Raw genomic sequence first — 15,175 nt, 5'->3', positions numbered from 1 at the left:
CTCGCCATATAGGTCTGTGTTTCTGAGTATAAGTCCATTCATAGTTTACAAACATCATCTAACTAACTTGGCTCCTAAAAAGGAAATTCACCCATCAGACCAATTTAGCTACTGAATAATACTGGACAATTTAACACATAACTGCACATGCAGATAGAGTGACCAGGTTCTGCATTTATCTTTAACAATTATAAAAAATACAACAGAAAGCCAAAATTGCCAGCTGGATGAAATAGCTCAGTTGGGAGAGCAGTAGACTGAAGATTTAAAGGTCCCTGGTTCAATCCCGGGTTTAGGCACATTTTGAACTTCTGCTTTGCATGCCACAAATGCTATTTGGAGTCAACTCATATTGACGTTGTTTATAATGATCAAAACCTTTTATCAAGCTGATCGATAAGACAACCATTTCAACATATTTTTTACATTCTGTCTTTCTGTCAAACTTGCTTCCACCTCTCTTGTATTCAACTTTACCTGCTTTATTTGCCAATTCTTCCTTTAATTGAAAGTAAAGCTTTGCCTGCATCAGCCTCGAGTTCCCCTTATACAAAACTGTTAGTAGTCAGATGACCTAGTTTGCCTACCCTCGCCATATAGGTCTGTGTGTCTGAGTATAAGTCCATTCATAGTTTACAAACATCTTCTAACTAACTTGGCTCCTAAAAAGGAAATTCACCCATCAGACCAATTTAGCTGCTGAATAATATTGGACAATTTAACACATAACTGCACATGCAGATAGAATGACCAGGGTCTGCATTTATCTTTAACAATTATCAAAAATACAACAGAAAGCCAAAATGGCCAGCTGGATGAAATAGCTCAGTTGGGAGAGTGTTAGATTGAAAATCTAAAAGTCCCTTGTTCAATGCTGGGTTTCGGAAAAGTCTGAGAGGTTTCTTGCTTCTCACAAAATATTTCTTGGTATCAGCTCAAGTTTTTCTTTCTTTATTTATCAAAATATTTGATCAACTGATCGACAACATGATCAATTCAACATAGAATTGTCTTTCTGTCCTCCTTCTAAATTTGCTTCCACCTCTCTTGCATTCAGCTTCGACTACAAATGTTTCCTATTTCATGCTTTTTTGTAAAGTAAACTCTTGTCTGCATCAGCTTCCACTTCTCCTTGAACACAGATTTCAGTATTCAGATGACATAGCTTACCTACTCAGGCCAAATACCTCTGTGTAATATGGTGCTAGTCCATTCAGAGTAAAAAACAAAAGCTACCTAACCTGGATCCGAAAAATGCTATTTACCTATTGCACCCGTTAACTGGTGAATGATACAGGACATCTTAAAACATAGCTCTAGCATGAGGTTGAGCATCTATTTTCTTGGGAAGTTTAAAAGAAAGGATGAAGACCCAAACTACCAGCAGGCCGAAATAGCTCAGTTGGGAGAGCGTTAGACTGAAGATCTAAAGGTCTCTGGTTCAATCCCGGGTTTCGGCACAATTTCAACTTCTGCTTTTCATGTCACAAAAGCTGTTTGGAGTTAAATCAACGCTCTTCTTTATCAAAACCTTTTATCAATCTGATCAACAACACAATCAATTCAACATATTATTTACTTTCTGTCTTCCTTTCAAACTTGCTTCCACCTCTCTTGTATTCAACTATGCCTCATTTATTTGCAACTTCTTGCTTTATTTTAAAGTAAAGCTTTGCCTGCATCAGCCTCCAATTCCCCTTATACAAAACTGTCAGTAGTCAGATGACATAGCTTGTACACCCTGGCCATATAGGTCTGTGTTTCAGAGTATAAGTCAATTCAGAGTTTAGAAAAAAAAATTCTACCTACCTTGTCCCCTAAAAAGGATATTCACTCATCAGACCAAGTTACCTGCTGAATGATACTGGACACTTTAACACATAACTATAAACGAAAATAGAATGACCAGGTTCTGTATGTATCGTCTACAATTATTAATAATACATCAGGAGGCCACAGGGACTTGTTGGCTGAAATATCTCAGTTGGGAGATCGTTAGACTGAAGAGCTTAAGGTACCTGATTCAATCCTGACTTTCAGCACAGTGCGAGGGGATCCTACATTCTTGCAAAATATTTCTTGAAATCAGCTCTAGTTTTTTTTTTTTATTTCACAAAATATTTTATCAACTGATCAACAACATGATAACTTCAACAAAAAGTTGTCTTTCTGTCCTCCTTCTAAACTTGCTTCCACCTCTCTTGCCATCAACTTTGATGACAAATTTATCCCATTTTATACTTTTTTCAAAGTAAACTCTTGTCTGCATCAGCTTTCACTTCTCCTTGAACAAAGTTGTCAGTATTGAGATGACATAGCTTACCTACTCAGGCGACATACGTCTGTGTAATACAGTGCTGGTCCACTTAGAGTTTTAAAAGAAAAACGACCTAACATTTATCCCAAAAACGCTACTCACCCTTTCACCAGTTAGCTGCTGAACAATGCAGGACACATTAAAACACAGCTCTAACCTCAGATTGAAAATCCAGGTTCTGCATCTCTGTTCTGGGATTGTTCAAAAAAAGAGGCTGAATACTATAGCTGCTGGCAGGCCGAAATAGCTCAGTTGGGAGAGCGTTAGACTGAAGATCTAAAGGTCCCTGGTTCGATCCCGGGTTTCGGCACATTTTGAACTTCTGCTTTGCATGCCACAAAGACTATTTTGAGTCAACTCATATTGACTTTGTTTATAATGATCAAAACCTTTTATCAAGATAATCGACAATACAATTAATTCAACATATTATTTACTTTCTGTCTTTCTTTCAAACTTGCTTCCACCTCTCTTGTATTCAACTTTGCCTCCTTTATTTCCCAATTCTTCCTTTAATTGAAAGTAAAGCTTTGCCTGCATCAGCCTCCAGTTCCCCTTATACAAAACTGTTAGTAGTAAGATGACCTAGCTTGCCGACCCTCGCCATATAGGTCTGTGTTTCTGAGTATAAGTCCATTCATAGTTTACAAACATCATCTAACTAACTTGGCTCCTAAAAAGGAAATTCACCCATCAGACCAATTTAGCTACTGAATAATACTGGACAATTTAACACATAACTACACATGCAGATAGAGTGACCAGGTTCTGCATTTTTCTTTAACAATTATAAAAAATACAACAGAAAGCCAAAATTGCCAGCTGGATGAAATAGCTCAGTTGGTAGAGCAGTAGACTGAAGATCTAAAGGTCCATGGTTCAATCCCGGGTTTAGGCACATTTTGAACTTCTGCTTTGCATGCCACAAATGCTATTTGGAGTCAACTCATATTGACGTTGTTTATAATGATCAAAACCATTTATCAAGCTGATCGATAAGACAACCATTTCAACATATTTTTTACATTCTGTCTTTCTGTCAAACTTGCTTCCACCTCTCTTGTATTCAACTTTACCTGCTTTATTTGCCAATTCTTCCTTTAATTGAAAGTAAAGCTTTGCCTGCATCAGCCTCGAGTTCCCCTTATACAAAACTGTTAGTAGTCAGATGACCTAGTTTGCCTACCCTCCCCATATAGGTCTGTGTGTCTGAGTATAAGTCCATTCATAGTTTACAAACATCTTCTAACTAACTTGGCTCCTAAAAAGGAAATTCACCCATCAGACCAATTTAGCTGCTGAATAATATTGGACAATTTAACACATAACTGCACATGCAGATAGAATGACCAGGGTCTGCATTTATCTTTAACAATTATCAAAAATACAACAGAAAGCCAAAATGGCCAGCTGGATGAAATAGCTCAGTTGGGAGAGTGTTAGATTGAAAATCTAACAGTCCCTTGTTCAATGCTGGGTTTCGGAAAAGTCTGAGAGGTTTCTTGCTTCTCACAAAATATTTCTTGGTATCAGCTCAAGTTTTTCTTTCTTTATTTATCAAAATATTTGATCAACTGATCGACAACATGATCAATTCAACATAGAATTGTCTTTCTGTCCTCCTTCTAAATTTGCTTCCACCTCTCTTGCATTCAGCTTCGACTACAAATGTTTCCTATTTCATGCTTTTTTGTAAAGTAAACTCTTGTCTGCATCAGCTTCCACTTCTCCTTGAACACAGATTTCAGTATTCAGATGACATAGCTTACCTACTCAGGCCAAATACCTCTGTGTAATATGGTGCTAGTCCATTCAGAGTAAAAAAAAAGCTACCTAACCTGGATCCGAAAAATGCTATTTACCTATTGCACCTGTTAACTGATGAATGATACAGGACATCTTAAAACATAGCTCTAGCATGAGGATGAGCATCTATTTTCTTGGGAAGTTTAAAAGAAAGGATGAAGACCCAAACTACCAGCAGGCCGAAATAGCTCAGTTGGGAGAGCGTTAGACTGAAGATCTAAAGGTCCCTGGTTCAATCCCAGGTTTCGGCACAATTTCAACTTCTGCTTTTCATGTCACAAAAGCTGTTTGGAGTTAAATCAACGCTCTTCTTTATCAAAACCTTTTATCAATCTGATCAACAACACAATCAATTCAACATATTATTTACTCTCTGTCTTCCTTTCAAATTTGCTTCCACCTCTCTTGTATTCAACTATGCCTCATTTATTTGAAACTTCTTGCTTTATTTTAAAGTAAAGCTTTGCCTGCATCAGCCTCCAATTCCCCTTATACAAAACTGTCAGTAGTCAGATGACATAGCTTGTACACCCTGGCCATATAGGTCTGTGTTTCAGAGTATAAGTCAATTCAGAGTTTAGAAAAAAAAATTCTACCTACATTGTCCCCTAAAAAGGATATTCACTCATCAGACCAAGTTACCTGCTGAATGATACTGGACACTTTAACACATAACTATAAACGAAAATAGAATGACCAGGTTCTGTATGTATCGTCTACAATTATTAATAATACATCAGGAGGCCACAGGGACTTGTTGGCTGAAATATCTCAGTTGGGAGATCGTTAGACTGAAGAGCTTAAGGTACCTGATTCAATCCTGACTTTCAGCACAGTGCGAGGGGATCCTACATTCTTGCAAAATATTTCTTGAAATCAGCTCTAGGTTTTTTTTTCTTTATTTCTCAAAATATTTTATCAACTGATCAACAACATGATAACTTCAACAAAAAGTTGTCTTTCTGTCCTCCTTCTAAACTTGCTTCCACCTCTCTTGCCATCAGCTTTGATGACGAATTTATCCCATTTTATACTTTTTTCAAAGCAAACTCTTGTCTGCATCAGCTTTCACTTCTCCTTGAACAAAGTTGTCAGTATTGAGATGACATAGCTTACCTACTCAGGCGACATACGTCTGTGTAATACAGTGCTGGTCCACTTAGAGTTTTAAAAGAAAAACGACCTAACATTTATCCCAAAAACGCTACTCACCCATTTCACCAGTTAGCTGCTGAACAATGCAGGACACATTAAAACACAGCTCTAACCTCAGATTGAAAATCCTGGTTCTGCATCTCTGTTCTGGGATTGTTCAAAAAAAGAGGCTGAATACTATAGCTGCTGGCAGGCCGAAATAGCTCAGTTGGGAGAGCGTTAGACTGAAGATCTAAAGGTCCCTGGTTCGATCCCGGGTTTCGGCACATTTTGAACTTCTGCTTTGCATGCCACAAAGACTATTTTGAGTCAACTCATATTGACTTTGTTTATAATGATCAAAACCTTTTATCAAGATAATCGACAATACAATTAATTCAACATATTATTTACTTTCTGTCTTTCTTTCAAACTTGCTTCCACCTCTCTTGTATTCAACTTTGCCTCCTTTATTTCCCAATTCTTCCTTTAATTGAAAGTAAAGCTTTGCCTGCATCAGCCTCCAGTTCCCCTTATACAAAACTGTTAGTAGTCAGATGACCTAGCTTGCCGACCCTCGCCATATAGGTCTGTGTTTCTGAGTATAAGTCCATTCATAGTTTACAAACATCATCTAACTAACTTGGCTCCTAAAAAGGAAATTCACCCATCAGACCAATTTAGCTACTGAATAATACTGGACAATTTAACACATAACTGCACATGCAGATAGAGTGACCAGGTTCTGCATTTATCTTTAACAATTATAAAAAATACAACAGAAAGCCAAAGTTGCCAGCTGGATGAAATAGCTCAGTTGGGAGAGCAGTAGACTGAAGATCTAAACGTCCCTGGTTCAATCCCGGGTTTAGGCACATTTTGAACTTCTGCTTTGCATGCCACAAATGCTATTTGGAGTCAACTCATATTGACGTTGTTTATAATGATCAAAACCTTTTATCAAGCGGATCGATAAGACAACCATTTCAACATATTTTTTACATTCTGTCTTTCTGTCAAACTTGCTTCCACCTCTCTTGTATTCAACTTTACCTGCTTTATTTGCCAATTCTTCCTTTAATTGAAAGTAAAGCTTTGCCTGCATCAGCCTCGAGTTCCCCTTATACAAAACTGTTAGTAGTCAGATGACCTAGTTTGCCTACCCTCGCCATATAGGTCTGTGTGTCTGAGTATAAGTCCATTCATAGTTTACAAACATCTTCTAACTAACTTGGCTCCTAAAAAGGAAATTCACCCATCAGACCAATTTAGCTGCTGAATAATATTGGACAATTTAACACATAACTGCACATGCAGATAGAATGACCAGGGTCTGCATTTATCTTTAACAATTATCAAAAATACAACAGAAAGCCAAAATGGCCAGCTGGATGAAATAGCTGAGTTGGGAGAGTGTTAGATTGAAAATCTAAAAGTCCCTTGTTCAATGCTGGGTTTCGGAAAAGTCTGAGAGGTTTCTTGCTTCTCACAAAATATTTCTTGGTATCAGCTCAAGTTTTTCTTTCTTTATTTATCAAAATATTTGATCAACTGATCGACAACATGATCAATTCAACATAGAATTGTCTTTCTGTCCTCCTTCTAAATTTGCTTCCACCTCTCTTGCATTCAGCTTCGACTACAAATGTTTCCTATTTCATGCTTTTTTGTAAAGTAAACTCTTGTCTGCATCAGCTTCCACTTCTCCTTGAACACAGATTTCAGTATTCAGATGACATAGCTTACCTACTCTGGCCAAATACCTCTGTGTAATATGGTGCTAGTCCATTCAGAGTAAAAAACAAAAGCTACCTAACCTGGATCCGAAAAATGCTATTTACCTATTGCACCCGTTAACTGATGAATGATACAGGACATCTTAAAACATAGCTCTAGCATGAGGTTGAGCATCTATTTTCTTGGGAAGTTTAAAAGAAAGGATGAAGACCCAAACTACCAGCAGGCCGAAATAGCTCAGTTGGGAGAGCGTTAGACTGAAGATCTGAAGGTCCCTGGTTCAATCCCGGGTTTCGGCACAATTTCAACTTCTGCTTTTCATGTCACAAAAGCTGTTTGGAGTTAAATCAACGCTCTTCTTTATCAAAACCTTTTATCAATCTGATCAACAACACAATCAATTCAACATATTATTTACTTTCCGTCTTCCTTTCAAACTTGCTTCCACCTCTCTTGTATTCAACTATGCCTCATTTATTTGCAACTTCTTGCTTTATTTTAAAGTAAAGCTTTGCCTGCATCAGCCTCCAATTCCCCTTATACAAAACTGTCAGTAGTCAGATGACATAGCTTGTACACCCTGGCCATATAGGTCTGTGTTTCAGAGTATAAGTCAATTCAGAGTTTAGAAAAAAAAATTCTACCTACCTTGTCCCCTAAAAAGGATATTCACTCATCAGACCAAGTTACCTGCTGAATGATACTAGACACTTTAACACATAACTATAAACGAAAATAGAATGACCAGGTTCTGTATGTATCGTCTACAATTATTAATAATACATCAGGAGGCCACAGGGACTTGTTGGCTGAAATATCTCAGTTGGGAGATCGTTAGACTGAAGAGCTTAAGGTACCTGATTCAATCCTGACTTTCAGCACAGTGCGAGGGGATCCTACATTCTTGCAAAATATTTCTTGAAATCAGCTCTAGTTTTTTTTTCTTTATTTCTCAAAATATTTTATCAACTGATCAACAACATGATAACTTCAACAAAAAGTTGTCTTTCTGTCCTCCTTCTAAACTTGCTTCCACCTCTCTTGCCATCAACTTTGATGACGAATTTATCCCATTTTATACTTTTTTCAAAGTAAACTCTTGTCTGCATCAGCTTTCACTTCTCCTTGAACAAAGTTGTCAGTATTGAGATGACATAGCTTACCTACTCAGGCGACATATGTCTGTGTAATACAGTGCTGGTCCACTCAGAGTTTTAAAAGAAAAACGACCTAACATTTATCCCAAAAACGCTACTCACCCATTTCACCAGTTAGCTGCTGAACAATGCAGGACACATTAAAACACAGCTCTAACCTCAGATTGAAAATCCAGGTTCTGCATCTCTGTTCTGGGATTGTTCAAAAAAAGAGGCTGAATACTATAGCTGCTGGCAGGCCGAAATAGCTCAGTTGGGAGAGTGTTAGACTGAAGATCTAAAGGTCCCTGGTTCGATCCCGGGTTTCGGCACATTTTGAACTTCTGCTTTGCATGCCACAAAGACTATTTTGAGTCAACTCATATTGACTTTGTTTATAATGATCAAAACCTTTTATCAAGATAATCGACAATACAATTAATTCAACATATTATTTACTTTCTGTCTTTCTTTCAAACTTGCTTCCACCTCTCTTGTATTCAACTTTGCCTCCTTTATTTCCCAATTCTTCCTTTAATTGAAAGTAAAGCTTTGCCTGCATCAGCCTCCAGTTCCCCTTATACAAAACTGTTAGTAGTCAGATGACCTAGCTTGCCGACCCTCGCCATATAGGTCTGTGTTTCTGAGTATAAGTCCATTCATAGTTTACAAACATCATCTAACTAACTTGGCTCCTAAAAAGGAAATTCACCCATCAGACCAATTTAGCTACTGAATAATACTGGACAATTTAACACATAACTGCACATGCAGATAGAGTGACCAGGTTCTGCATTTATCTTTAACAATTATAAAAAATACAACAGAAAGCCAAAATTGCCAGCTGGATGAAATAGCTCAGTTGGGAGAGCAGTAGACTGAAGATCTAAAGGTCCCTGGTTCAATCCCGGGTTTAGGCACATTTTGAACTTATGCTTTGCATGCCACAAATGCTATTTGGAGTCAACTCATATTGACGTTGTTTATAATGATCAAAACCTTTTATCAAGCTGATCGAAAAGACAACCATTTCAACATATTTTTTACATTCTGTCTTTCTGTCAAACTTGCTTCCACCTCTCTTGTATTCAAATTTACCTGCTTTATTTGCCAATTCTTCCTTTAATTGAAAGTAAAGCTTTGCCTGCATCAGCCTCGAGTTCCCCTTATACAAAACTGTTAGTAGTCAGATGACCTAGTTTGCCTACCCTCGCCACATAGGTCTGTGTGTCTGAGTATAAGTCCATTCATAGTTTACAAACATCTTCTAACTAACTTGGCTCCTAAAAAGGAAATTCACCCATCAGACCAATTTAGCTGCTGAATAACATTGGACAATTTAACACATAACTGCACATGCAGATAGAATGACCAGGGTCTGCATTTATCTTTAACAATTATCAAAAATACAACAGAAAGCCAAAATGGCCAGCTGGATGAAATAGCTCAGTTGGGAGAGTGTTAGATTGAAAATCTAAAAGTCCCTTGTTCAGTGCTGGGTTTCGGAAAAGTCTGAGAGGTTTCTTGCTTCTCACAAAATATTTCTTGGTATCAGCTCAAGTTTTTCTTTCTTTATTTATCAAAATATTTGATCAACTGATCGACAACATGATCAATTCAACATAGAATTGTCTTTCTGTCCTCCTTCTAAATTTGCTTCCACCTCTCTTGCATTCAGCTTCGACTACAAATGTTTCCTATTTCATGCTTTTTTGTAAAGTAAACTCTTGTCTGCATCAGCTTCCACTTCTCCTTGAACACAGATTTCAGTATTCAGATGACATAGCTTACCTACTCAGGCCAAATACCTCTGTGTAATATGGTGCTAGTCCATTCAGAGTAAAAAAAAAAGCTACCTAACCTGGATCCGAAAAATGCTATTTACCTATTGCACCTGTTAACTGATGAATGATACAGGACATCTTAAAACATAGCTCTAGCATGAGGATGAGCATCTATTTTCTTGGGAAGTTTAAAAGAAAGGATGAAGACCCAAACTACCAGCAGGCCGAAATAGCTCAGTTGGGAGATCGTTAGACTGAAGATCTAAAGGTCCCTGGTTCAATCCCGGGTTTCGGCACAATTTCAACTTCTGCTTTTCATGTCACAAAAGCTGTTTGGAGTTAAATCAACGCTCTTCTTTATCAAAACCTTTTATCAATCTGATCAACAACACAATCAATTCAACATATTATTTACTTTCTGTCTTCCTTTCAAACTTGCTTCCACCTCTCTTGTATTCAACTATGCCTCATTTATTTGAAACTTCTTGCTTTATTTTAAAGTAAAGCTTTGCCTGCATCAGCCTCCAATTCCCCTTATACAAAACTGTCAGTAGTCAGATGACATAGCTTGTACACCCTGGCCATATAGGTCTGTGTTTCAGAGTATAAGTCAATTCAGAGTTTAGAAAAAAAAATTCTACCTACATTGTCCCCTAAAAAGGATATTCACTCATCAGACCAAGTTACCTGCTGAATGATACTGGACACTTTAACACATAACTATAAACGAAAATAGAATGACCAGGTTCTGTATGTATCGTCTACAATTATTAATAATACATCAGGAGGCCACAGGGACTTGTTGGCTGAAATATCTCAGTTGGGAGATCGTTAGACTGAAGAGCTTAAGGTACCTGATTCAATCCTGACTTTCAGCACAGTGCGAGGGGATCCTACATTCTTGCAAAATATTTCTTGAAATCAGCTCTAGGTTTTTTTTTCTTTATTTCTCAAAATATTTTATCAACTGATCAACAACATGATAACTTCAACAAAAAGTTGTCTTTCTGTCCTCCTTCTAAACTTGCTTCCACCTCTCTTGCCATCAGCTTTGATGACGAATTTATCCCATTTTATACTTTTTTCAAAGCAAACTCTTGTCTGCATCAGCTTTCACTTCTCCTTGAACAAAGTTGTCAGTATTGAGATGACATAGCTTACCTACTCAGGCGACATACGTCTGTGTAATACAGTGCTGGTCCACTTAGAGTTTTAAAAGAAAAACGACCTAACATTTATCCCAAAAACGCTACTCACCCATTTCACCAGTTAGCTGCTGAACAATGCAGGACACATTAAAACACAGCTCTAACCTCAGATTGAAAATCCAGGTTCTGCATCTCTGTTCTGGGATTGTTCAAAAAAAGAGGCTGAATACTATAGCTGCTGGCAGGCCGAAATAGCTCAGTTGGGAGAGCGTTAGACTGAAGATCTAAAGATCCCGGGTTTCGGCACATTTTGAACTTCTGCTTTGCATGCCACAAAGACTATTTTGAGTCAACTCATATTGACTTTGTTTATAATGATCAAAACCTTTTATCAAGATAATCGACAATACAATTAATTCAACATATTATTTACTTTCTGTCTTTCTTTCAAACTTGCTTCCACCTCTCTTGTATTCAACTTTGCCTCCTTTATTTCCCAATTCTTCCTTTAATTGAAAGTAAAGCTTTGCCTGCATCAGCCTCCAGTTCCCCTTATACAAAACTGTTAGTAGTCAGATGACCTAGCTTGCCGACCCTCGCCATATAGGTCTGTGTTTCTGAGTATAAGTCCATTCATAGTTTACAAACATCATCTAACTAACTTGGCTCCTAAAAAGGAAATTCACCCATCAGACCAATTTAGCTACTGAATAATACTGGACAATTTAACACATAACTGCACATGCAGATAGAGTGACCAGGTTCTGCATTTTTCTTTAACAATTATAAAAAATACAACAGAAAGCCAAAATTGCCAGCTGGATGAAATAGCTCAGTTGGGAGAGCAGTAGACTGAAGATCTAAAGGTCCCTGGTTCAATCCCGGGTTTAGGCACATTTTGAACTTCTGCTTTGCATGCCACAAATGCTATTTGGAGTCAACTCATATTGACGTTGTTTATAATGATCAAAACCTTTTATCAAGCTGATCGATAAGACAACCATTTCAACATATTTTTTACATTCTGTCTTTCTGTCAAACTTGCTTCCACCTCTCTTGTATTCAACTTTACCTGCTTTATTTGCCAATTCTTCCTTTAATTGAAAGTAAAGCTTTGCCTACATCAGCCTCGAGTTCCCCTTATACAAAACTGTTAGTAGTCAGATGACCTAGTTTGCCTACCCTCGCCATATAGGTCTGTGTGTCTGAGTATAAGTCCATTCATAGTTTACAAACATCTTCTAACTAACTTGGCTCCTAAAAAGGAAATTCACCCATCAGACCAATTTAGCTGCTGAATAATATTGGACAATTTAACACATAACTGCACATGCAGATAGAATGACCAGGGTCTGCATTTATCTTTAACAATTATCAAAAATACAACAGAAAGCCAAAATGGCCAGCTGGATGAAATAGCTGAGTTGGGAGAGTGTTAGATTGAAAATCTAAAAGTCCCTTGTTCAATGCTGGGTTTCGGAAAAGTCTGAGAGGTTTCTTGCTTCTCACAAAATATTTCTTGGTATCAGCTCAAGTTTTTCTTTCTTTATTTATCAAAATATTTGATCAACTGATCGACAACAGGATCAATTCAACATAGAATTGTCTTTCTGTCCTCCTTCTAAATTTGCTTCCACCTCTCTTGCATTCAGCTTCGACTACAAATGTTTCCTATTTCATGCTTTTTTGTAAAGTAAACTCTTGTCTGCATCAGCTTCCACTTCTCCTTGAACACAGATTTCAGTATTCAGATGACATAGCTTACCTACTCAGGCTAAATACCTCTGTGTAATATGGTGCTAGTCCATTCAGAGTAAAAAAAAAAGCTACCTAACCTGGATCCGAAAAATGCTATTTACCTATTGCACCCGTTAACTGATGAATGATACAGGACATCTTAAAACATAGCTCTAGCATGAGGTTGAGCATCTATTTTCTTGGGAAGTTTAAAAGAAAGGATGAAGACCCAAACTACCAGCAGGCCGAAATAGCTCAGTTGGGAGAGCGTTAGACTGAAGATCTAAAGGTCCCTGGTTCAATCCCGGGTTTCGGCACAATTTCAACTTCTGCTTTTCATGTCACAAAAGCTGTTTGTGTTGTTGATCAGATTGATAAAAGGTTTTGATAAAGAAGAGCGTTGATTTAACTCCAATCAATTCAACATATTATTTACTTTCTGTCTTCCTTTCAAACTTGCTTCCACCTCTCTTGTATTCAACTATGCCTCATTTATTTGCAACTTCTTGCTTTATTTTAAAGTAAAGCTTTGCCTGCATCAGCCTCCAATTCCCCTTATACAAAACTGTCAGCAGTCAGATGACATAGCTTGTACACCCTGGCCATATAGGTCTGTGTTTCAGAGTATAAGTCAATTCAGAGTTTAGAAAAAAAAATTCTACCTACATTGTCCCCTAAAAAGGATATTCACTCATCAGACCAAGTTACCTGCTGAATGATACTGGACACTTTAACACATAACTATAAACGAAAATAGAATGACCAGGTTCTGTATGTATCGTCTACAATTATTAATAATACATCAGGAGGCCACAGGGACTTGTTGGCTGAAATATCTCAGTTGGGAGATCGTTAGACTGAAGAGCTTAAGGTACCTGATTCAATCCTGACTTTCAGCACAGTGCGAGGGGATCCTACATTCTTGCAAAATATTTCTTGAAATCAGCTCTAGTTTTTTTTTCTTTATTTCTCAAAATATTTTATCAACTGATCAACAACATGATAACTTCAACAAAAAGTTGTCTTTCTGTCCTCCTTCTAAACTTGCTTCCACCTCTCTTGCCATCAGCTTTGATGACGAATTTATCCCATTTTATACTTTTTTCAAAGTAAACTCTTGTCTGCATCAGCTTTCACTTCTCCTTGAACAAAGTTGTCAGTATTGAGATGACATAGCTTACCTACTCAGGCGACATACGTCTGTGTAATACAGTGCTGGTCCACTTAGAGTTTTAAAAGAAAAACGACCTAACATTTATCCCAAAAACGCTACTCACCCATTTCACCAGTTAGCTGCTGAACAATGCAGGACACATTAAAACACAGCTCTAACCTCAGATTGAAAATCCAGGTTCTGCATCTCTGTTCTGGGATTGTTAAAAAAAAGAGGCTGAATACTATAGCTGCTGGCAGGCCGAAATAGCTCAGTTGGGAGAGCGTTAGACTAAAGATCTAAAGGTCCCTGGTTCGATCCCGGGTTTCGGCACATTTTGAACTTCTGCTTTGCATGCCACAAAGACTATTTTGAGTCAACTCATATTGACTTTGTTTATAATGATCAAAACCTTTTATCAAGATAATCGACAATACAATTAATTCAACATATTATTTACTTTCTGTCTTTCTTTCAAACTTGCTTCCACCTCTCTTGTATTCAACTTTGCCTCCTTTATTTCCCAATTCTTCCTTTAATTGAAAGTAAAGCTTTGCCTGCATCAGCCTCCAGTTCCCCTTATACAAAACTGTTAGTAGTCAGATGACCTAGCTTGCCGACCCTCGCCATATAGGTCTGTGTTTCTGAGTATAAGTCCATTCATAGTTTACAAACATCATCTAACTAACTTGGCTCCTAAAAAGGAAATTCACCCATCAGACCAATTTAGCTACTGAATAATACTGGACAATTTAACACATAACTGCACATGCAGATAGAGTGACCAGGTTCTGCATTTTTCTTTAACAATTATAAAAAATACAACAGAAAGCCAAAATTGCCAGCTGGATGAAATAGCTCAGTTGGGAGAGCAGTAGACTGAAGATCTAAAGGTCCCTGGTTCAATCCCGGGTTTAGGCACATTTTGAACTTCTGCTTTGCATGCCACAAATGCTATTTGGAGTCAACTCATATTGACGTTGTTTATAATGATCAAAACCTTTTATCAAGCTGATCGATAAGACAACCATTTCAACATATTTTTTACATTCTGTCTTTCTGTCAAACTTGCTTCCACCTCTCTTGTATTCAACTTTACCTGCTTTATTTGCCAATTCTTCCTTTAATTGAAAGTAAAGCTTTGCCTACATCAGCCTCGAGTTCCCCTTATACAAAACTGTTAGTAGTCAGATGACCTAGTTTGCCTACCCTCGCCATATAGG

At 37.5% G+C, this 15,175-nt stretch overlaps 7 non-coding genes across 7 annotated transcripts; all 7 read left to right on the top strand.

Moving 5' to 3' along the window:
* The first annotated feature begins 2,554 nt into the window (after positions 1-2,554).
* TRNAF-GAA (transfer RNA phenylalanine (anticodon GAA)) lies at positions 2,555-2,627 on the top strand. Its single transcript has one exon. It is a non-coding gene; the product is annotated as a tRNA-Phe (tRNA).
* Positions 2,628-4,301: 1,674 nt separating this feature from the next.
* On the top strand, positions 4,302-4,374 carry TRNAF-GAA (transfer RNA phenylalanine (anticodon GAA)). Its single transcript has one exon. It is a non-coding gene; the product is annotated as a tRNA-Phe (tRNA).
* A 1,097-nt stretch (positions 4,375-5,471) lies between these two features.
* TRNAF-GAA (transfer RNA phenylalanine (anticodon GAA)) lies at positions 5,472-5,544 on the top strand. Its single transcript has one exon. It is a non-coding gene; the product is annotated as a tRNA-Phe (tRNA).
* Positions 5,545-7,220: 1,676 nt separating this feature from the next.
* TRNAF-GAA (transfer RNA phenylalanine (anticodon GAA)) lies at positions 7,221-7,293 on the top strand. The gene has a single exon. It is a non-coding gene; the product is annotated as a tRNA-Phe (tRNA).
* Positions 7,294-8,389: 1,096 nt separating this feature from the next.
* Positions 8,390-8,462, top strand: TRNAF-GAA (transfer RNA phenylalanine (anticodon GAA)). Its single transcript has one exon. It is a non-coding gene; the product is annotated as a tRNA-Phe (tRNA).
* A 4,581-nt stretch (positions 8,463-13,043) lies between these two features.
* Positions 13,044-13,116, top strand: TRNAF-GAA (transfer RNA phenylalanine (anticodon GAA)). Its single transcript has one exon. It is a non-coding gene; the product is annotated as a tRNA-Phe (tRNA).
* A 1,096-nt stretch (positions 13,117-14,212) lies between these two features.
* Positions 14,213-14,285, top strand: TRNAF-AAA (transfer RNA phenylalanine (anticodon AAA)). The gene has a single exon. It is a non-coding gene; the product is annotated as a tRNA-Phe (tRNA).
* The last annotated feature ends 890 nt before the right edge of the window (positions 14,286-15,175 follow it).

Source organism: Triturus cristatus, chromosome 8, assembly GCF_964204655.1.
Source record: "Triturus cristatus chromosome 8, aTriCri1.1, whole genome shotgun sequence".
Classification (NCBI taxonomy): domain Eukaryota; kingdom Metazoa; phylum Chordata; class Amphibia; order Caudata; family Salamandridae; genus Triturus; species Triturus cristatus.
Note: the sequence above shows the minus strand (reverse complement) of the source record. Positions and strands in the feature narration are given on the sequence as shown.